The 22,547-nt window shown below is 42.6% G+C and overlaps 1 long non-coding RNA gene across 1 annotated transcript; it reads right to left on the bottom strand.

The window, feature by feature from the left end:
* Positions 1-2,665: 2,665 nt before the first annotated feature.
* Positions 2,666-6,546, bottom strand: LOC132356556 (uncharacterized). The gene is made up of 5 exons (XR_009499914.1): positions 6,471-6,546; positions 5,891-5,977; positions 5,493-5,627; positions 4,651-4,822; positions 2,666-2,767 (listed from the first exon to the last, which is right to left on the bottom strand). It is a non-coding gene; the product is annotated as an uncharacterized LOC132356556 (long non-coding RNA).
* Between the last annotated feature and the right edge of the window lie 16,001 nt (positions 6,547-22,547).

Here is a 22,547-nt window from a genome sequence, read left to right as displayed (position 1 = left end):
TAAGCAGACATTTGTTGCATATTCAAAGACCCTGTCAGAATGTTCCCGGAGTTTAGGGAGGAGTTTCCTGGAACATCATCTGCCCTTCCCCTGTTGCCAGAAGAGTGTTTATAAATGGATGTTAGTTTTGAGAGAGCTTGGTGAACTCGTTCAGCTCCTACACATGCAGAAACTGTTTGTTGACCAACATTCTCCAGTAGGTTCAGCCTGCACTTGAATGTGTCCTAAATCCCTAGCCCCTAAGCAGGCCAAGAGCCTCTCTGTCTCATTACTCCCTCTGCTTCCACCCACCGGGGGCATGGGCCCACAGGATGCAGAATGGACTGGACTCTCTAGGCTACTTGTCCCCTCCTACCCTTCCCCACTCACAGGCCCAGAGAAACAAAGCTCCTTGCCCTGATTTAAGGAGGAAGGAGATCCAACAACAGTGTCAGAAGAGGCACATGGGAGGGGCCCCTGCACTTCCCAGAAGACTGTGGACTCATCATATAGGGTTGGGTGTAACCTGGTGGCTGGAAGAGACTCAGGACCTGACACCTATGGGACCTCGCCTGCTGAAGAGACTCAGAACCGTCTGTGGGCTGTGCGAGCTGAGGAACGGGGGGCGACTTGGATGGACTGGAGGTAGAGGGGAGGGATTTCCCTGTTGCAAAGCACAGGCTGTGGTCTTTCTGGGCTGGAAATATTGACAGCTCAGCACCTAATGGAGAGCGTTGGTTGGAAGTGTCTTGGTAGTAGAGTTTCTTACGGAGGTGAGAGGAGATTCTGGGAGGATGCAAAACACCTCCGAAGAGCCTTGGAGCACACACCCAGCCTTCTGACCCCAGCAGTGGAAGGTAGCAATTTCTTATGTTTAAAGCTGTCCCAGGTCAGGACAGCCGATTTCCCAGGGCCTGAACAGTGAGGAATACAGGTGGGTGTTGCCAAAGATGAGCAGTGTCCCTGAGCAGAGGACAGACGAGGGTTCCCGTGCAGCCAGAACACAGGCTACTTGAGTCAACAAGACAGTCATGAAGGGGGTGAGGCAGACATCATGCTGGAACTCACAGCAATCTTTGCCCTTGAATAAGCCCCCACAAGGGAGTGAAGTGCTGGAAGAGAGAAGGGAAGATGGAGGACTGTGCGGGGCAGGCACACAGGTGAGTGTGCATGGAACACGTAGCACATCTTAGTTCCTCAGAGGGTTTTTGTTGAGAAAACAAGGACAGATCCATGAGGCAGCCCTGAAATATGGATGGTCTAGAAAGTCATTTATTTTTTCTTGTAAAGCTTTACCTCTTCCGGGTGGAAAGGGAAAAAGAGAAAGAAAGGAAGGCAAGGAAGAAAGAATGACAAGAGATGTCCCCAAGTGTTCACTGGTTCTCCTCAATAGGGGCCTGGCAGGGACCTCAGCAGAATTCGCCCTCAGGATACCAGCACTGTACCTCATGGGGCCCCTGGGTGACTGCAGGTCCCAGGGCACTGCTTCCTTGTCCCAAGCACAACAACTTGCCTGGGGACAGCTGCCCTCTTCACTAGAGTCTCTCAGTGTCTGGAGTTCTTTTTGCTACAATGAAGGGTCGCTAATAGTGGGGGTCATGGTCAGTTTGGATGGACGTTGGGGTTCCAAGGAACGGGCAGCATGGCTGGGCTTGTGTCCTCTGGGCCTACTGGCAGCTCCAGGTGAGTGGGGTAAGTTGGGGTCAGGCAGGGAAGCGGTACTTATATTAGTCAACTGTAGACTTTAAATGGTTAAATTTAAAATATATTTTTTACAAAAAAACCCAAAAAACAAAAAAAACCCTTGTGGCATGTGAATGTACGTAAAATCTTATGGCTTAAAAGGAAAAATTCTTAGGCCAAACGAAGGAGTACATTACTGATACATTCTAAACATGAGCCTCATATGCGTGATATTCAGTATAAGAAGCCAGATATAAAGAGCACATATTGTATGATTCCAGTCACATGAAATATTGAGAATAGGCATATCGTAGAGACAGAAAGCAGATTTGCAGGTGGCCACTGCCTGAGCATAGGTGGAATAGAAGAGACTAATGGGGATGGGGTTTCTTTTTGAGGTGATGAAATGTTCTGGTTTTAGTGCTGGATGGTTGCACAATTTTGTGAATAGATTATAAAGTACTAAATTCTACACTTTTCAAAGGGTGAATTTTATGGTATTTGAATTATGTCTCAAGTTTAAAAAATGGTGATTAATAAATGTGATTTTTAAAATAACAATGGAAACATTATCATGAGTTTATTTGCTTCCTGCCATACTAAGCTCTGTAGATATGAAAAACGACACCCCCCCCAAATGAGAACAGACACTATTTACTCACAACTTATCTATAGAGCACGGGAGTCAGCCACCACCACTCACATCAGGCTGAGACTCAGGGCACACATAAGACTGGGGACACTTTCTGGTGGCAAAAAAAGGAAAGCATGTCCTGCTCAGAGCTTGTGATGGTGGGAGGCTGGGAACAAGCTGTTAGGAAGAGGGGCGCCCTAAGTGATTACTTACGGGAACATATTTGGCTTTCCCTGCATTTGGTTCTACATGGAAAAGACTGAAAATGACGCAGCTGTGAGTCACTGACCAAGTCCTGACCCTTGGGGCCTATTGTTGCAGGGGTTGGAATCTGGTTTTCCAGATTGGTCTGCTGCAGGGATGTGGGGCAGGGCCTTGTGGCTGGAGGGAGAGGTTCGCGGACTTCCAGGTGGATTTAGAAAATTCTGCATCCCAAAACCCTCCTTCATCATCTTCAATCAATCAGATACTCTGTGGATAGATAAACTTGAATCAATGTTTTCAAAATTAACTGCAAACAGAATTGGAAATGACTAATGTACAATATAATGACATATTAAAAGGCAAATATCAATAGAAGAATCTAACAGAATTTTATAAGTTCCTTCCAAGCAATGAATATGCTCAATTAAAATCATACGCTCATGAACTGCAGTATTTGGTAGTACATATCTGTGTGAAATGAATTTTCAAATATGAAATCATTTAAACTATGCAAAATCGCCTTATAAGTCAGGATTAACAACTGAAATTTTGATGATAGGAATCTGTAATAAGCTAAATGGCAACCCCCTTGCAAAAGAATTCCATTTTTCTCATTAGCAGATTTGTATCACAAAAATTGTACGTAAATATATTTTAAATTTCATAAATCAACATTTTGTGAAAAAAACTGCAACGATAGTAATTATTACAGTAATGTCGATTTACTATAAACCTTAGGATTTCTCATTTCACTAATGTTCACATTGTAGTGAATCTCACAACAAAGAAAATGTTAATTCATTAAATTCCCTTTTTGCCCAATACCAAAATCCGGCCATCTGGTGACCTTGCGCTGCAGACGCCAAGTGACGTGCAACTGGTGTGAACCTCAACAGGAAGGACCAGATCGGCACACCGGCGAAGAGGCGCACCGCCACGCCCCTGACACCCTGTCCTGGACTCAGGCCACCATCGGTCCCATTTCTCTGCCCTGGGGGATCCTCATCCGTCCCCGCGTCTGTAGGCCGTTCCCTGTCTGCAGAGCTTCTTCAGAAAACCTACCGACCAACCGCGCCCACACAGGAGCGCGGCCAGGCTCGTGTCTCCTCCCGACCATCACCGTATGCCCCGGGCGGTCCCTGTTTCCCAAAGAGAAACGACTACGACCTACGACCACCGAAGCCTAGGAGGGACTGCTGGGCCTCCACGAGCACCCTTCCCGCTTGCCCACGACAGTCCGCCGTGAGGAGACCTGCACAAACGCAAGCGCCACGCTGACGAGGCGACCAAGGAGTGGGGGCGGGAGGTCCCAGCGTAGACGCCGGTTCAATCTGCCGGGTGGATCCAGTCTGTTGACACGGATCCCGTGCTCCTGCTTCGGGGCAAGATCCGACCCGTGATAGCCTCGAGTGGAACGCGGAGAAACTGAAGTGCCCCCCGGTGAGCAGCCCCACCGCCTCGACTGCACCGGAATGGACCCGGGTCCCCAAGCCGGCGAGGACGCACAACGGATCGTGACACACGGAGGACGACGTCGGGCACGGACATGCTCTCCTGGTCACACGTAGCAGAACGTGAGGTCTCCGCAGGCCAAGCGACACCAGGGAGTGCTGGTCGACCGGCACAGACCTCCGCACAAGCCTTCGAGGGTGCTCAGCGCCAGTCGCACAACACACTTTTCTCCACATTCAATCTCCGGTGAGAGCAGGACGCGCTCACCACTCCGCAGCACCGGGATGGTCGCCGCCAGCGTCGCCGGCCTCCCGGAACTCTGCCCCGCGCCTAGCGGGCGAGTCACATCCCTCGCGAAGATCGCCGAAGCTCAGGAGGGAAGGGACAATATAAAAGCGGCCGCCAGGTGGCTCCCGACAACGAGCTCAAACGTCAGCGGGATGGATTCTGATCGCTGGGCGACGAGGGATCAGCTCCGACCGCCCAAACGCTCGAGCTCCTCTCGGGGCGTCCGCCTCGGAGCTAAATGTCGGTTCGGCTCAGCACGGCACGACGCGACCCCAGCAGCCAACAAGGCTGGGAAGATTTGGGCAGGAGGCTGTCGCGAAGGAGACGCGCTCCTCACGCTAATGTGGAGAATTCTGCAGTCGGAACCCTGACTCTGCAAACCTGGGTTCCCTTAGTGCCCAGCCTCTTACCTCCTTATCAGGAGACCTTAGCAATTCACTTGGTTGCTCCAGTTATCTCTGTCCACCCTACACCTGTGCAGCTCTTCTCTCCATGAGCCTAGAGGTGCGTTCCCAAGGAAAAGACATCCCCATGCCATTGCAGGTAGGAGCCAAGGAGACAACTGAACATTTGCATCTGGACCTATTAGAGAAATTTTATGTATCCAACACAGGAAGATACAAGACTGAGAGAGTCTTATAACTTTAGCACCACATGGTCATGGTTTTCATGAAACACTGACGCACACTCGGCAAGTTAAGGGGTGCCAGGAAGAAGAAAGACACGCACACACGCACACACACAAGCACACACACACACACATCCCTGGGTCTAATAGGAACACTTATCAGGGCTGCCAATGGGGGGATCAGAAAGCCCATTGTTGCCACTTCTGGGGTTCCCTGGGCTAGAACCCCAACTCATTCAGGCAGATCCTGGTTGTTTTATTGATATCACTGTGGCGGAGTGAGGTCTTGGAGCTCTCCAGACTGTGGTTTGCTGTCCAGTGCTCTACATTTTGTTCTGTGTACTATGCCCCTTCTCCTCCATACACAGTCAAAATTAAGAGAATAAGAATCTGCAGACCGTTCATTCAACTTTCTAAATTGAATGAAGGTTAAGAATACAAAGGAAAAGGGTTATGTGAACAACTTTGTTAAGAAACTTACGATTATCTTTTTGAAGCTATCAAAATGTTTATGAGTAGTCTGTAAAAAGTTAATCTTTTTAAAATTAGGAAAAATAAATGATTCTTTATTGCTATCTCTCACCAAACCCCCACTCACACCAGCACCTATGACACAGGACTTACCTGATGAAACGCCTGCTCCCCACTGGCCTAGAGATTTCTGCTCTGAGTCATTCTCTATCCCCTGTGTTCACAGCATTCCTAAGTCCACTGCAGCCAGTAACATGATGAAGGAGGCCACTGAGCCCAAGGGAGGACCTTTAAAAAAAGAGAAGGAAAAAACCTCTCCCGTCTTCTGTGAGTTCACAGCCTTAATGGAGGCTGGAACAAGTGAAAGTAAATGTTGCGAAAGAGAGTATTTCTACATTGGTCCCTGACCTGCCATATCCCTAACAGGGTGGTGAACATAACTGGCGTTAATATTTCCTGGGTGCACTTAGAGGATCCGGACCCAAAGTAGAAACCGGACCATTTGGCAAAACATGGATCAATTTAGGAATCAAAGTAAGTTTTTTTCTCACCTGTTGTTTCATTATCAGGAACTCTGCCACCACCTGTCCTCCTCTGCTTCCTTATGCAGGGGCAATCCGAAAATCAATCAGGTAAATCTGAGGAAAGAGAAAGCAGCCTTGAGAACCCAGCCTTTCAAAGTATTGTTAGATACACCAGGCATGAATCCCTAACCACTCAACTGGGTGTGAACCCTCCCACCTAACCCACAGCCATGCACAGACAGAAGGAACGCTTTTTCTTCCCATGGTCAAAAACAAGGCTGCATTGCCTACTCGGCATGTAAGGAGGATATAATATCCCCATTTTGCAGAAAACAATGCAAATTATGGGGTGTTATACTTTGTTTCGACTTACTATTCAGAGTTATTATTTTATTAATATTCAGTTCCTAGGATTAACACTTATTCCCAGGTAACCCTTACCATGGTCTCCTGAAGAGTCTTGTCTCCACAGCAAGGACACCTCTCGCAAAATTCTCATTTAATAATTCTTGGTGAAAGGCACCAACATTTGTTTTCCAACACCCATTCCAGGCCTTTAGCACCCCACCTTCCTTGTTGCGCCCCCCGCCACCCCAGATGCCCTTACCTTCAGTCACCTTGGTTCCTCCTCATGTGGGAATCAGCAACATCAGAGCCTCAACCCTAGCTCTGCCTTCCATGACTTTGGACATGTGGCCAGGAGATTTTCTATCAATGTAATGGAGGATGGAACAATCTGAGGACCCATGTCATTTGACATTACATGTCAAACTCTAACCTGGGCTTCAATGAAAAGGTAATTGATTAAACATAGCTCGTGGATATAGTGTTTAAAACATAAAGAAGACCTAAAACTTATTCAGAAAGCTATGACCAGTGAGGGTTTACCAGATACAAAATTTGTGTGAAATCAGCAAAGTAACAGTACCTGTGAATGTAACTAACATTGGGAGATTTTCAATGAAGACCATCACTGAGGGAGCCGCCTAGAATTCACATGTAGAGAAATGACTGAATGAATATTATGTGAGGAATTTTTAACAGCCTCCTTTTCCTTGTCAATAGCAGGGATTTCATGCTAGAGAAGAGCCCACTGAATGCAATGAATATGAGGACATTTCACATACAACAACCTTAACTCCACATGTGTTATACTTTCAGCCCAAATGGGAGAGACTTCAGCCGTTATTCATCACTGAATTAACATAAGCTAATTATACTAGAGAAAAATCATGCAGATCTCAGAATGTGGAAGATTTTTAGTCACCCTCCAACCTTAGACAACATGAGAGAGTGCACCCTGGAGTGACTCTTGCAAATATCCTGAACGTGGAAAATAATTCAGCTGAAGCCTCGTATTTATACACCAACAGCTCACACTGGAGAAGATGAACCTTATAAAGGTAATGCAGCCAGAGACCTGACTTTTATTCACACCAATAAACTCACAGGGGCGAGAAGCCCTATGTTTGGAATGACTGTGGAAGAGCTTTCAGTGACCATCCAACCCTTCGATGTCATGAACACATTCACACAGGAGAGAAACAAGAGTGAATATCATTTATGTGAGAAAGCATTTAGTCAACGCCATGACCTTAGTCATCGGGGAGAATTCACACTGATGAGAAACCCTACAAATGCGATGAACGTGGAAAAGCCTTTAAACGCAGCTCTCACGCTTATATGCTCTAGAAAACTGACAGGAGAGACTCCTTATGTCTGGAATCCATGTGGTGCAGCCTTTACACAGAGCTCCCACTTTTATAAACACCAGAGAATTCATACAGAGTAGAAACCCTGTGTCTGTAATCAAAGATATGGAGCCTTCAGCCAGAAATTATCCCTTTTAAACCACCAGGAATGTCATGTGGAGAGAAACCCTGACCCTGGAATCATGGTGGAAGAGCCTTCAGTTGGAGCTCCAGACTCAGAATACACAGAGAACTCAGAGTGCGATGCATTCTTGACACAGTAGAGAAGACAGCCCAAGGTTGACTACGAGGAGAGCCCTCTTGGGGTACACCATCTAATCACTGCTGTAGAAGAAATCCGATGAAATGAATGCTAGAGTTCCATTAGTCATGGAGTCATTGGATATGAGAGGGTTCACACTGAAAAAATAGTCTCAGTGTAATGAAGGAAGGACATTCTTCAGTGATTCCTTATTCCTGAGTGAACAAGAAAGTGCTCACACTGAGGAGATGCCAATTCTAAAGACAATGTGGAAAATCTTTCACTTGCTATTCATATCAAAAAACTCATACTGGGAAAATAGTCTATAAAGAATGTGTTAGCATGCAATTGAGACAATAATTAAGTCCTTCAGCAATTGTCTTTTTATTAAATATACAATATGAAGATGTAGATGATGAAGGGTTTTGAGAAGTGCTGAAAGCAATATTCAGTATCAAGTAAGAAGAAACGAAGCAAACCTGCTTCAGTAGATCAGTATTTGCAAATATGTAAGCACTACCGAGTGGGTATGTGTCATTTAAAATCATGAAATATTGGGATGAATAAGAATGGGCCCGTTTTCTGTTAATATTCTGTCACTGTTGATCAGTTAGATACTTTCTGTCTTTATAAAATTAAAATCATAATTACAAAGACTGGGATCAATCAGGAAACAACGTTGAATGTTAACTGAAAATGCAAAATATAGTATGATGTGTGTTAACGCTTACATTAGCGTCCAAATATGTGTATACAGGTTCAGGATGAATGGCTTCAAGGATAAATACACACATACTTTGTGATTAACCTCTGCTGCTTCAATTAATTCTATTACTTAACTTTCATTTACTATTTCCCACATGACTTTAAAAAAGAATTATATATTAATTATATTTAAACAAAGGTGAATATTTGTGGGTACATGGACAGGAAGAACTCAAGAATTCAGAGTCAGATGGTGGTTTAATCCCTACTTAGCATTTTGTAGCCAAGGGTTTCTTTGTTCGTTTTGTCCAAGAAGAAAAGATAGTTATCTTAAGGACGAGAAGGTGAAAGATCTTTGCAGACATAAAAAGAGTTGTACTTTAAGAATGTATTCGAACAGTAAGGGGTGCATATACTAAATCATGTAAACACAAAGGAGATCCCTCAGAGAGCCATTGGTAAGTCTACCTTTAAAGCTTTACTCTTTCATCTAGAAAAGTGGTACTAAAAAAAGTTCCAGGAGAAAGATCAGCATAGAGACAATGTCTATTTTGTCAATTAAATCTTCAAGAAGGCTAGCTAGGGAGAGCGTACAGGCTGCATGATGAGTTCCGGCCCTTTTTCAGTTCAATTTCTTTTTCTTTGTTTACCAAAACTTTCGTTATAGCCCTGAGGTCCATTGAAGTCTAATGGGTTGGGAAATTCTATTCTCGGGCCTATAAAGCACACCATGGGGACTTTCCTAGCATTCCAGAGGTTAAGACTTCACCTTCCAATGCAGGGAGTGTGGATTCAATCCCTAGTCGGGGAGCTAAGATCTCACATTGCTCACAGCCAAAAAACCAAAATATAAAACAGTAGCAATATTGTAACAAATTCAATAAAACACGTTAAAAATGGTCCACATCAAAAAAAAAATCTTAAAAAAATATTTTTTTAAAAACCCCAAGATGTTAGCTGCAACATTACCGTGTGTACATGCATCTGAGTGCACACACACACACCCATGCAAGGGAGGGACACTGTAACAGGGAACTGATCATAAAGGGGAAATGCGACTCAGGAATTATTGGCATAAAGGATTCCTGCAGGAGAGAAATATGCTAAATCACCTTGTTCATTCATTTATCAACTTTTCAATTATTAAATATTTAATGAGAACTTCCAAAATTTCAGAACTTGGATTCTTATGATGATTAAACTGTAAAGGACACAACACCTTTCTCTTCTGTATTCTAATGCAGGTAATAAGAATAAATTGCAAAGTAAAATTTCTGACATTAAAAAAAAGACATGTTCCTACATTGTATAGTTACAAAATATCACTACTAGTCTACAATAAAAAGTTGGCACTTCATAAAATAAAATTGACATTTAATACAGTCTCAATTCTGGAACTTTGAAAGGTTATGTATTTTTAGAAAGACTGGGTAGTAAAAATATTTTACAAAATTCTCAATTTTGGAAAAGCTAGTCTGCATGAATTGGGGAGAGCAAAGCTAGACTTCTTGTCTTAAGATCCAGGTTTGCTGTTCTCTATATTCCAAAATAAGTACTTTTAAAATTGTTAGAATTCAAAACTATATATTTGAAAATCAGTAACGATTTTTATAAGGATAGCAATTCTGCTGTACGTTCCTCTTAAAATTACTTTCATCATAGATTTTATTCAAATTTCAACCGGTTAACATTTTGAAGGATAACAGACAAGAGGATTGCTATCTTGCTCTTTATATTGGACTCTTAATTTCTTTCTATTTTTTTTGATAATACGAAACAATCCAAAATAACACATTATTATCATAAAATCCAGAATTTCCCAGTGTGTTCTGTAGTGTATATAGTCCCAATGCGATTATACACACTATTGGTAAATTTGAACTTAAGTGTTTTCCTAAATGCAAAATAAAAATCTAAAAATGCATTTACCTATGTGTTTCATTATGCAATAATGCCCTTTTAAGAAAGAAATGGCTTACCACATGCAAGAATACCTGGAAGTTGCATAATATGTTTTTATATTTAATAACAGAAAATAAGGTAATAAGTGATATTTTGTTGTTATATATTTTTATATTCTTATGTAAATTACATATTCATTGACTTCATCAATGTGATTGTTTTCTAGTTTATTTAACTCTAGTGTGAAGTATAGTGCATTAACTCTTGAGAGTTTTCTATGAGAAAATGATTCTTGCTGAAATTCTCGATGATCAGTTAACTTTGGTAAACAACACTGCCACAGTCAACAGATGTCGCCAAACCAAAATTTTAAGTAAATACTCCTATGGCTTACAATGTCCTATTTTGAGGCTCAGAAATATCTAGCAGTTTTGGCAGTTGATGCTAATTCAGATGGGTGCTAGGTTTTAGTTACACTAATTTGTGATTATTTCTTAGATGAAAATAAAAAAATCTGCAGGTGGATTCCCTTCCTCAAGGCAGGAATAATTGTGAATTAGTGTTTGTTCTAACTGAGATTATTGAGAGTAATGTAACATAATTACTTCTACCTAAAGTTTGTTTCCAGGGACAAAATTCGCTAAAAGTTTAACTGTTTTAAAAGTATAAATTCCAGCATACATGTTTCAAACAAATTTGTTTTCCCGCTTTTCTAGAACAGGGGTTGGCAAACTTGTGTAAAGGACCAGAGAGTAAATATTTTCGATTCGTCATATGATGTCTGTTGTTTCTATTCAGCTCAGTCATTGTAGCCAAAAAGCAGCTACAGTAAAATGTAAATAAAGGAGTATAAATGTGTTTCAATAAAACATTATTTATAGACAAGGAAATTTGAATGCTGTATAATTTTCGTGTGTTGCAAATAGTCTTTTTATGAATGATTTTCAACCATTTAAAAATATAAAAACAATTCTTAGCTTGCAGTTCCTACCAGCCAAGCTGGGTGTGGCATTTGGCAGATGGGATGTAGGAGGCAATGGCCTGTTCTCTCGAGTTACAGTGCAAACATCCCTCCTTAGAGACCAGCATTCCAAAACGAATTGATTGTACTAGCCCTGCGCCAGAAAATATGAAAACTAAAATCAAAACAAAAAACAAATTACCAAAATCTGCCCAAGATGTGATGGGATAAATTCCTCCCCCAGGGTGCCCGCCTCTGCTCATGTATGGTCCCCTCGTGTTGGCGTCCCCAGTCACCAGCAGTGAGTGAGACTGTCCTGGCCCTGTGCTCCCTGTCCGGCTGCGTGCAGGGGCCCAAAGAGTTCTGAGCAATAGTTACTTGCTGGGCACAGTTCCTCATCCATCAATTCACCACTAAGTTCTGTGGCCCCCAGAAGGACAGAAAGCAGCCTTTCCAGCTCCACCCCTGGCTTGCAGTCCAGCCGCTCCGAGTCCAGCTTTTCTGAGGGCTAATGGCCAGCGGAGTCTGGCAGCTGTTGTGGGTTCTGTGCACCCAAAGGGGGTTGGGGCCGTGACCTGTTCTTCAGCCTCACGGCCAGCTCCAGCGGATGACTCTGACAGTTCAAGTCACCAAACATCTTATTTTGACAGGGGACAGAACACCTTCTACACATCATTTATAAAGAATATTTCTTTCGCCCAGGATGGGAAATCTGGGCCCTTTCACACCGGAGACAAGGACCAAAGAAGTAGCACGCGGGGTGCAGTGTGTAGTTGACCCCCGCGTTGTTGTTCCAGTGCCGGCCCTGCGCGCAGCGTGCAGACAGTGAAGCGGCGATGCTCTTTCTCCTGATGACACATTTATGCAATTGATTCCAGACTCACATTTTCTCTTTAGGATCAGATGGATGTTATATGCTCTCCCCCTTGCTTGCATGTTTGTGTGTGTGCGTGTGCATGTACACAGACAGGAACACAGACACACAAAGGTTGCAGGCAACATCCCATGCTTTATAGACCCCTACAATACCATGCTTTCACCCATTAGACGTCAGTGGGCTTTAGGGTTATAATGAATGTTTTTAGGCCTACAAAGTAAACGCAATTTATCTGAAGAGGAGCCAGACCTTCAGGAGCCAGACCTTAATGCAACCCCTACCATCTCCAAATATGAAAATGGAACTCTCCATGTCTGCAATGATTCATTTTATTTTATCTTACCTTATTTTATTTATTGGGGTATAGTTGCTTTACATTGTTGTGTTTTTGGAATGATCTTCCAACTTCTCGGTTTTGACATATCTATCTGTTCTTGGTGGGGGAAAAAAACCTTTTGGCTAAAAAATTCTGATGTAGGAATAAATCCCTGTCTAACTGAATTCTTTGGATTTTCATGGCCGGGTCTACAAATTTTCCAGGACTAGGACTCTTGTGAAAAATTAAATTTATTTGTAATTCAATTTTAAGTTATAAGGGGCACATTAAGTGAAAATATAAAAGGAATAAAATAATTGAAGCACCAGGTTTTACAGTGTTTCAAGAGAGAGTGTTTCTGATCTTGTGAGTTCATCAGTGTGAATAAAAGTTAAGGCACTGCTGAAGTGTGTCCCACATTTATCACATTAAGGTTTCTCTCCAGTGTGAGTTTCTGGTGTATTTAAATGTGAGGCTCCAGTTAACTATCTTCCACATTTATAACATATATAGGAGTTCACTTCAAGGTGAGTTTTCTCATGTCATCTAAGGTTACAGCATTGCCTGAAAGCGTTCCCACATTGATGAGACCTGCATGGTTTCACTCCAGTATAAATTAGCTTATGCTAATTCAATGATGAATAAAGGCCGAAGGCTCTTCCAAATTGATTGCAAGCATAGGGTTTCTGTCCTGTGAGAGGCCACTCATGTGGCGTGAAAGTTGAGTTCTATGTGAAATCTCCTCAGATTTGTGACATTCAGCGGGCTCTCCTCCAGGGTGAAGACTCTGCTATTGATAAGGAAAGGAAAGACTGTTAAAAGTTTGCTCACATAAAATTCATTTCTTTAGTTCTCTACACATGAATTCTAGGATGCTCCCTCAGTGATGGTCTCCACTAACTACGCCCCCACCATGGTACTTATATTCACATAGAGTCTCACTTTGCTGAGTTCACATAGATTTTTCTATTTCGTAGCCTCTCACTGCCATCGTTTTCTGATTAAGTTTTAGGTCTTCTTTATTTTTCAAACACTATATACATGAGCTACATTTAAGCAACTGCCCTTTTGAGACTCAAGGTACGGTTTGTCTTGGGGGCAATATGGTTCCAAATGCAAACTATTCAAAAACCTCTGCTGGGCCTGCCTTTAAGTCCACTTTCAGTCAGGTGGTTGTGCTGAATTCCTCTTACCCTAAGAAGATGTCTCTAATGTGGACAGTGGAGTTCATCCCCATAAACTTACTGTTGACCTTCAGATAAATGGGTTCTTCCTGAAGCTACCGTTTGTGAACATGTTTAAAATATTGATCTTTAACACAGAGAAAAGGTATGAAATGGAGGAATATACCAGTAATTGGAAACATATTATAGGATATTGACAATTAGAATATATCTTTAAGGGTAAAAGAAACGAAAAATAAAATGGGTGGGATGTTGGCGACATCAAGATGAGGAAAAGCGCTGAAAGGGAGGGACTGAAACAATGGGCGCTTCGTTGAAGTTTAGCACCAGTAACAACAGAGCCATCCTTTCATCTAAGGCCAAGGAATATGCAGAAGGTTAGATTAATAAGATTGATACGTTCACAGAATTGTGGCACTATAGGAGGGATTTTTCTATATTGACTTCAACAAGATTCCAGAGACATTTCACTCAGAGAAACCTGCAATTGACATTACCCCAGTTCTGGATGAAGTTCACAGTCACATGTCTTGAAAGTCACTGATTCCTAAAAACATGCTGGACTTTCTGGTTCAGGCTGCCCCATGTCCCCAAATGTCCAGAGATGATGGTCGAGGATGACAGTACTGAGAAAATGCAGCTGTGTGTATCGAAAGCTCAAACCCTGTTTGACGTCAAGTCCAATATTCCTCTGGGCTGACTTGGCGTATGCCATTCAGATGTAATCCAGGGATGCGAACACTCTGAATACAGAGTGACTTTCATGATAAAGGAGCATCACATGTGAGGTGGTGTGAAATAACCTGCATAGTCCACAACAGAATGTTAATTCTGAGCTGACTGGAAATTAAAAAGTGTGTACTTGGGAATTCATAAATATCCCTTCTACCCACTACTTTCAGTTAAATCTACAGACTAAGCCCAAGGCAGGCAATATATATGTTCCGCCACTTATCAGCAGTGACTACAGGCAAAGTGTTCCCCAATACAATCCTCACTGTTCTCATGTGGGAAATACTTTAATCTCCTCTCAAGAGAGTTGAGTGATTAAATAAGCTGACATGACATGTCTGAAAATAACAAAACCCAATAAATAAAAGCTACAGGTGAATTAGTCATTAAAAAGTCAGAGAGTCTTGATGCAATGTCCACCATTTTGTGTGACTGAACAGACTGTATATACAACATGGGATCCGCAGTTGCTGTCTACTTAACCTCGACACATACCATGCATTCATCACCAGATATGAGGACAGACGGGCTCAACTTCACAAGCCAGTGGTCTCGGGGCTGCCAAACGGTAAGATGAACCCCGACTGACCTTTCCTGTGGGTTGAGGTCCCTCTTTCCCTCCTCGTTTCCTGGGACCTCACCGCTTTGACTACCATTGTGTCTCCTGTACCTTCCTCCTGTCTTCCCTGCTCACAGACTAACAGGAGACTCTCGATGGTTCAGGCCTCTCCAGGGCTTCAAATATGGCCACAGTTTTCTAAGTTTTCCTCTACCTACTATATCCTCCTCAATGCACCAATTAAGGAAAAAATGCTTTCTGTAAAGTGCTTCCAGTTTCTGGACAAAGGTTACCTAAACAGGGGGAAAATGGCTGGTTTGGAACAAGAATGAAAGGGAATATTTTGTTTTGACTTTTTACAGTTTTCAAAATTGTCAATTGTATTCTGAGAAAACAGATTAAAAATTGGAGGAAAAAAAAAAAAAAAGCAAAATTGGCTCCACTCTGCCCTCTGGGCCAGTCCTGCTGAAGGGCTTCTCTTTCTCCTGCCCCCTCAGCCCTGCACAGCCCTCTAGCCAGCACCTCTGACCCTGGACGTATTGAACTTACCCGTCCACACACCACTTCCCCTACCAGGCCTTGAACTTCTGCTCTTGCTCATCCCTCCACTTGTGTCCATCACATGACAGAGCTCACTGCATCACAGACTCGCTTATGGAGTGAGTCACACCCCTGTCAAGACCATGGCTGAGGGGAGAGAAATATAACCTCTCACGTGCCCTCTTTACCATCACTGCCTTCATGGAGTCTGGAAAACGTCGGTGTAAATGTTGGAAAGGAGACGGTTGCTGTATTAGCGCTTGCCCTACTCCACGATCCTCACAGAGATGCCAGATGACAGGACTAGTGCTCAGAGCCTTGACTCCCTCCTGGATACAATTAGAGCACTCAGTCCAAGTGGTGACACCTTTCTATCCACTGGAAACAGTTACCATTGCAGGAGAAAGAGCAAGTCCCCACTCACTTGGGGACACGTTGCCAAGAACTCAGCTGTTAGTATTCTCTCTCAGAGACACTGTTTACTCTAAGCAGGAAATCGAAGGAAAGAGAAGAAAGCCATGACACTTGAATTTTATCTAGAGTTTTCAGACGTAACAGTCATGAATCCATAAACCTTTATCTGGGAGTGAAAAACCACCCCACCTGCAAATATGAAGTGGTCAACGAGAAAAGGGGAGTAATCTTGTTTCCCAGGGTCAAACTAGGAAGGCTTTGGCTACTGCTTCTCATAAGGGAAATATTAGTATCCCAAATTTATTTATTAGGAAATAAAAATCAAAGAGTTTTTAAAGGTAATTAACCCATGATATTCCAAGTTATTATTCAGTTTCCTCACTGACCCCAAATGCTAGGAGAACTTCCAGTGCACTGACCCCACTCTCCTAACATCTGTGCCAACCTGTCTTCATGTTTATTCCAAATTAATCAAATTAAGTAATTTCAACATATAGTTATGAAGACCAACAATTTCCATGTTCCTCTTTTCATATTCCTTCCAAATTCATCACATCTGCTGATCAAGTTTCCAGTCTTGGAGGGCTCCAACTACCTGCTTCTTCCATGACTGAATCTAACTAGGATATTAAATCTGGTGGGGTTCAGAAATCGCCCGACATCTTCCAAATATCTCTGGCCATTGTACTATATCTAGATAATTAAGTCTTATTCTATGCCTCACAAATATTTCAGACTTTCTCCATTTCTTTTGATTTTTAATCATACTCAGTAGTTTCCACAAAGGGAATGACCTTCTACTAGACAGATTAATCAGATAAAGTGAGGAAATTCTTCAGCTCACTGTCACAAAATCTGCAAATATTCCTCATTGTTGACTCCCAAGCCCGTAGGAAGAATTGAAGAATCATCTCTTCCTTGGCCAAGCCCAATTTCTCCATTTGTATTCTTTTCTCTCCTGCATCCCTGGAAACGTCATGTAATTGATTATAATTTAAGTATTATTTACCTTGCTATTAAAATGCAAATGCTTTAAAACACTAAAAATATCTTCCTTGAATGTTTGATATCATCAAAAAACACCAGTCTTTATGTAAAGCCACACAAAACCCACAGCCTGGTGGACTGTTTGTAGGTTAAACCCATTTATATAAAGACCGATACCCTTGCTGCAAATTCTCTTCCCAGAACTGGCCACAATTCACAAAACAGTGAGACATCTGGCCCAAGGCATCAAGATTGCTTTCGGAGGCTTTTAGAATATTAGCAAATTAAAGGAATCACTTATACTTTCCTTACATGTATCTAAGTTTTTAACCTGTTGAGAAGGAAAAGCTTGTGTTAGGGAAGTTATTTCTGGATTAGATTTATCCTAATTGGCATCCAGATTAAAGGAGTTCTTTCTTCATGATTATAAAATATATGAGCTTATCAAATCTATTAACAGGAGCCCACAGACAATTCTATGCCTGATTCCATAGAAAGAGACTAAAACTTTGAACTCAGGAGCGTGGTAGCTGCATACTTAAGTAAAGACACAAACAGAGTTTTCCAATACATTTTGTTTCTGGTGATTACTAAAGAAAAATTTCCCCAGGAGGAAACAAAGTCATTTATTAGTCAAGGAATTTTAAATCTGAAGATGGTTATATAATTTGATTAAAGACCTTTGGTCACAGGCCATCTGAGAGTAGATTAGGTTACTGTGTAAATGGAATTTCTGTGGATTTACAATTCATAATTAATATTCAAGTGTAACTTGCTTTATGACTCTACAGTTGACTTTTCTGCAATTAGTCCAGAGAGGAAAACAGGAAAAAAAGAAAAGAAAAGAAAAATAACAGACGAGAAGAGATATCGTGAAATATTAGATGTGTTGCCTGTAGGTTCTATTCAAGACAACAGGGAAAGGAGAGTTACTTAGCTAGTAATTTAAAGAAGGAAGCTCTGAGGCACTGACATTTAACCTGAAAGTGAAGCAGTGTAAGTGTAGCTGGAACTATGTATGTGGCTATCAGGGAGGAGATGAACAGAGACGAGAGCGCTCATTGTAGAGCTAAAATCGATGCTTGGATCTGTTTGTGTGGTTCTGGGACGTTATGTCAATGACTGAGCCCCAAATAATTAGTGGAGCCGCTATCTGAGACTGCAGACGAGAGGAGAAGTAGTTTTTATTTGGGGAGGAAGTTCCTGGCTTCTGTCTGATATACATTTCATTGTAGGTGCCTGCTTCCCATGCCAGTATGGATGACGCCTCAGAAATGAAATCTAGCATTCGTTTCTACGCATTATTATCATAGTGGTAACAGTCAGAGACTGAATAATTATAACAGTTTTCGAAGATGGTGTATATAGTAAAAAGAGAGAAGAGGGCTACAATGGAGTCTTGAGATGTTGAAATAGTATTGTTTGAGGAGAACCGCACACAGTACACTGGGAGGAACTGACTAGTTTAAAGGCAGTGGGGAGTGTGCGATGTCAGAGAACCTTGGAAATATAAAGTTCCTGACCGAGGGCATAGTCCAGTTCTGCTTGGGTCCAAGTAAAATACTGAGAAACATTCATTGGATTTAATTACGGAGAGATAACTATAATGTTATAAAGGTTTATGTATACGCAGATCAATAGTAACAGGGAGATCACCCCTAGTAAATCAAACTGTGGGAGGGGCGCCCAGAGATTGTCACTAATCCTGCACTGCTCTTTCAGTTTACTTTGGAAGGAGGAAACACACTGGGCAGGAACTAGAGAAAAATTGGCTCAGAGATTTTGTTTCAAGAATGAAGAAACTGAAAAAGATGAAAGGGAATGGACTGGGAAGTGATGAGTGTTTGTTGGTAGAAGAGCTTCAGTTTACAATTAATGATAAAACATTCTCCAGAGAGCAGGAGAGAAGGGGATACATTTGAGGAAAATGGCCTTATCCAGGCGTAGAAATGACTTTCAGTTTAAACAGGAGCGGCATCGCCAATGGGTGAAGATGCAGGAATAGGTGTTGACTTCATGACAGTGAGCTGAAACATTTCTTCAAATTATCTACTGCATGTGCATGGTTGGAGGTGAGCACACTATTGAAAGTGAGGGAAGGTGAGAATTTCAGGGATTCAAAAAAACGAGGGGAACATTCGAAGTGTGTGTAAAGCATGGGAGAAATGATTTATGATCACGTCCTGGTAGGATGCCAGATATTTATAAAACTCATTGGGAGATACCTATGATAGATGCAGCCATAGGAAGGGGAGATTTTTTGTCATCTCTGATTGGGGTCTTGATCATCAGCTGTGCTGAGAGGTCAGATGGACCTGAGAATTGTTCCATAAAACTCAGGCGACATGGGACTTATCGGGAGGCTGGGTCAGTGCACTGGAGGATTCCTGTGTTGGGAGAACCTAAGCACGGTAGTCATTGTGTGAACAGACTGGAGGGGAAGTGTTGTGATAACAGGGAGGATTCCAACCACTGATTTTGTAGGTGACATATCCAGGTCAAACTTGAATCTGGGATCCACACCTCAACACCAACATATGTAGGAATTTGAGATTCAGAAACAGCCTGAGCTACGTTTGAATTCTAGCTCTGTCATTTTCTAGCTGCATGATTTTCTCAAATTAGCAAAATTTCGGAACCTAGCTTATGTTACTTGTTAAAAGGTAACTAATCTATAAGTAACAGGGTTGTACTAAAGACAAATGAGCAAACGTAGGTAATTCTCAATCACAGGGTCTCAAAAGGAATGCTTTCTCTTTTCAGGATCTCAGGATCAAAGGGCTGTGATCCACCCTTGTTCCTGACACATTATCAGTATTTGTTTACGTAGTAGTTAATGATTAACATTGACTTAGGTAGCACTTGACAGTTTACACATACTTTCCTATAGAAAAATTATGAAATGAAGAATGTTTCTCCCCATGACATTTAGTAGGACAGAACTCCACCTACTATTTCACTAATGTATCTGAAGGTGTCGACTAAATTTCACCCCAAATTAAACTTCACTCTATATTTGATGAGCGTGTCTGCCCTGTGTGGATTGTGGTACCCAACAGTCGGCTTATGATGTACGTACTCCTGCTGCTTTCCTGTGCAAGGGGTTTTTAGTCCTGATTTGTGTGACAAGACCTTCCAACAAGACATGAGTCCCTGGATTGTTTTCCCCACCATTAAGTAGATCCAAAGTGGCCTGGCCACATGTCCAAGGCCATTGAGGGCAACAATAGGGTTGAGGCTCTCATGTTGCCTGATTCCCACATGGGGAGGAACCCAGGTGACTGAGGGCAAGGGCATCCGGGGGATGGGGTCTGGGCACAGCAGGGAGGGTGGGGGCTCTGAAGCACTGGGGCGGGTGTTGTAGAAAAAATCCTGGTGCATTTGATCAAGAATTATTTCAGGAAACATTTGAGAGTGGTGTTCTTTCTGTGGACTCAACATTCCCCAACTGATCATTGTGCGGGTTTCCTGGAGCCTGGTGTAAATCCTAGAAATTGAACATTAATGAAATAACTCTGAAAAAGTAGCTCTAATAAAAGTACAATACCCGGGGTCTTCCCTGGTGGCACAGTGGTTGAGAATCTGCCTGCCCATGCAGGGGACACGGGTTCGAGCCCTGGTCTGGGAAGATCCTACATGCCGCGGAGCAACTGGGTCCGTGAGCCACAACTACTGAGCCTGCGCGTCTGGAGCTTGTGCTCCGCAACAAGAGAGGCCGCGGTAGTGAGAGGCCCGGGCACCGCGGTGAAGAGTGGCCCCTGCTCGCCGCAACTAGCGAAAGCCCTCACAAAGAAACGAAGACCCAACACAGCTAAAAATAAATAAATAAATAAATAAATAAATTTATTTTAAAAAATAATAATTACAACACCCAAGGATTTTCATATTTTATGTGTAAATGAAAATATTACTGTCTTGATTATGTGCAGCAGCCTACACTGCCTTATTGTTGACCCTGGAGAGAGGGGGGTTCACCATATCTACACATGCCTCTGGGTTAGGTGATAGGGCTCATTCCCAGGTGAGTGGTTGGGCATTCATGCCTGGCGTACCTAACAATGCTTTAAATGCCTGGATTCTCTTGGTTGCTTTCTCTTTCCTTATCTTTATCTGCTCAGTTTCTCATCTGACCCTGCATGAGGATGCAGAGGAGGACAAGTGGTGGCTGAGTTCCTGACAATGAAACAACAGGTGAGAAGAGACTTATTTTTATTCTTGAGTTGGTCCATCTTTTGCAAAATGGTCAGGTTTCTCCTTTTGGCCTGGATCTTCTAAGTGCACCCATGAAATACTGATGCCAGTTATGTTCAACACCCTGTTAGGGAGACTGATGTGGAAATAATCTCCTTCCGTCATTCACACCCACTTGTTCCAGACTTCATTAAGGCTGTGACTTCACAGAACAGATGGGAGAGATTTTCACTAAAAACAATAAATACAGCCCTTAGGCTCGGTAGAGAAAAATTCCCTAACTACCATGTGAATGACTACAACGGCCTTAGGTGTGTGGTGAACACAGGTGAGAGTGATGAGAGAAACAAGTTTCCAGACGAGGGGGAGCAGATGTGACATCAGGTGAGTTTAGTGTGAAAGGTGCTGGGGTGGAGATGGGTGCTGGGCAATAAAGAGTAATGAGGAATTATTTACTATTTTTAATTTTTAAAATATTAAACTTTTTATAGAGTATATTTGAACATTGTTATATCTACAAAAGAAGATAAATAAAATTTCCTTCCTAAACTTCGTCACAATAACTCAGTTATCCTATGTGTACTTTTCTTTTTAAAGAGTTTCCAATTTATTTATTTATTATTTATTTATTTTTGGCTATGTTGGGTCTTTGTTGCTGAGCACGGGCTTTCTCTACTTGCGGCTAGCATGGGCTACTCTTCGTTGAGTTGCGCGGACTTCTCATTGTGGTGTCTTCTCTTACTGCTGTGCACGGGATTCAGGTGTGCAGGCTCAGTAGTTGTGGCTCATGGGATTGGCCGCTCCTCGGCACGTGAGATTCTCCCAAACCAGGGATCAAACCCGAGTTTCCTGCATTGGCATGCGGACTCTGAACCACTGCACCACCAGGGAAGTCCCTCCCTATGTGTTCTTCACCTTTGTTCAAACTTGAAAATTGAATGTAACATATGCAGATTATTATTTTCTTAATTGTAACTGTGTATTGAGGAGAAAGTGTATGATAGACAGAATGAAATGTAGGGCACTGGACAGCAAATGATAGATTAGGGAGCTCCAAGCCCTCACTCCCCGCCAGTGACATCAATACAGCAGCCATTATTTGTCAGCACAGGGGACCCAAGAAGTGGCAACAATGATTTCTTTTCTGCTCCCACCACTCTCAGACCTGGGAGGAGTACGGATTTCCTGCCGATATGTGTGTGTGTGTGTTTCTTTTTTCTTCATGCCACAGCTGGACTTGCTGATTGAGCCTGCGTGATTTAAGAAAGCAATGGCCATGTTGCACTAACAATACAGTGGACCCTCTGTCGCTCTTGTCTCTTTGGGAGTTGAGTTCACACAAAGTTTGTAGGATGGATCCAGG

This window comes from Balaenoptera ricei, chromosome 21, assembly GCF_028023285.1.
Source record: "Balaenoptera ricei isolate mBalRic1 chromosome 21, mBalRic1.hap2, whole genome shotgun sequence".
Classification (NCBI taxonomy): Eukaryota; Metazoa; Chordata; class Mammalia; order Artiodactyla; family Balaenopteridae; genus Balaenoptera; species Balaenoptera ricei.
Note: the sequence above shows the minus strand (reverse complement) of the source record. Positions and strands in the feature narration are given on the sequence as shown.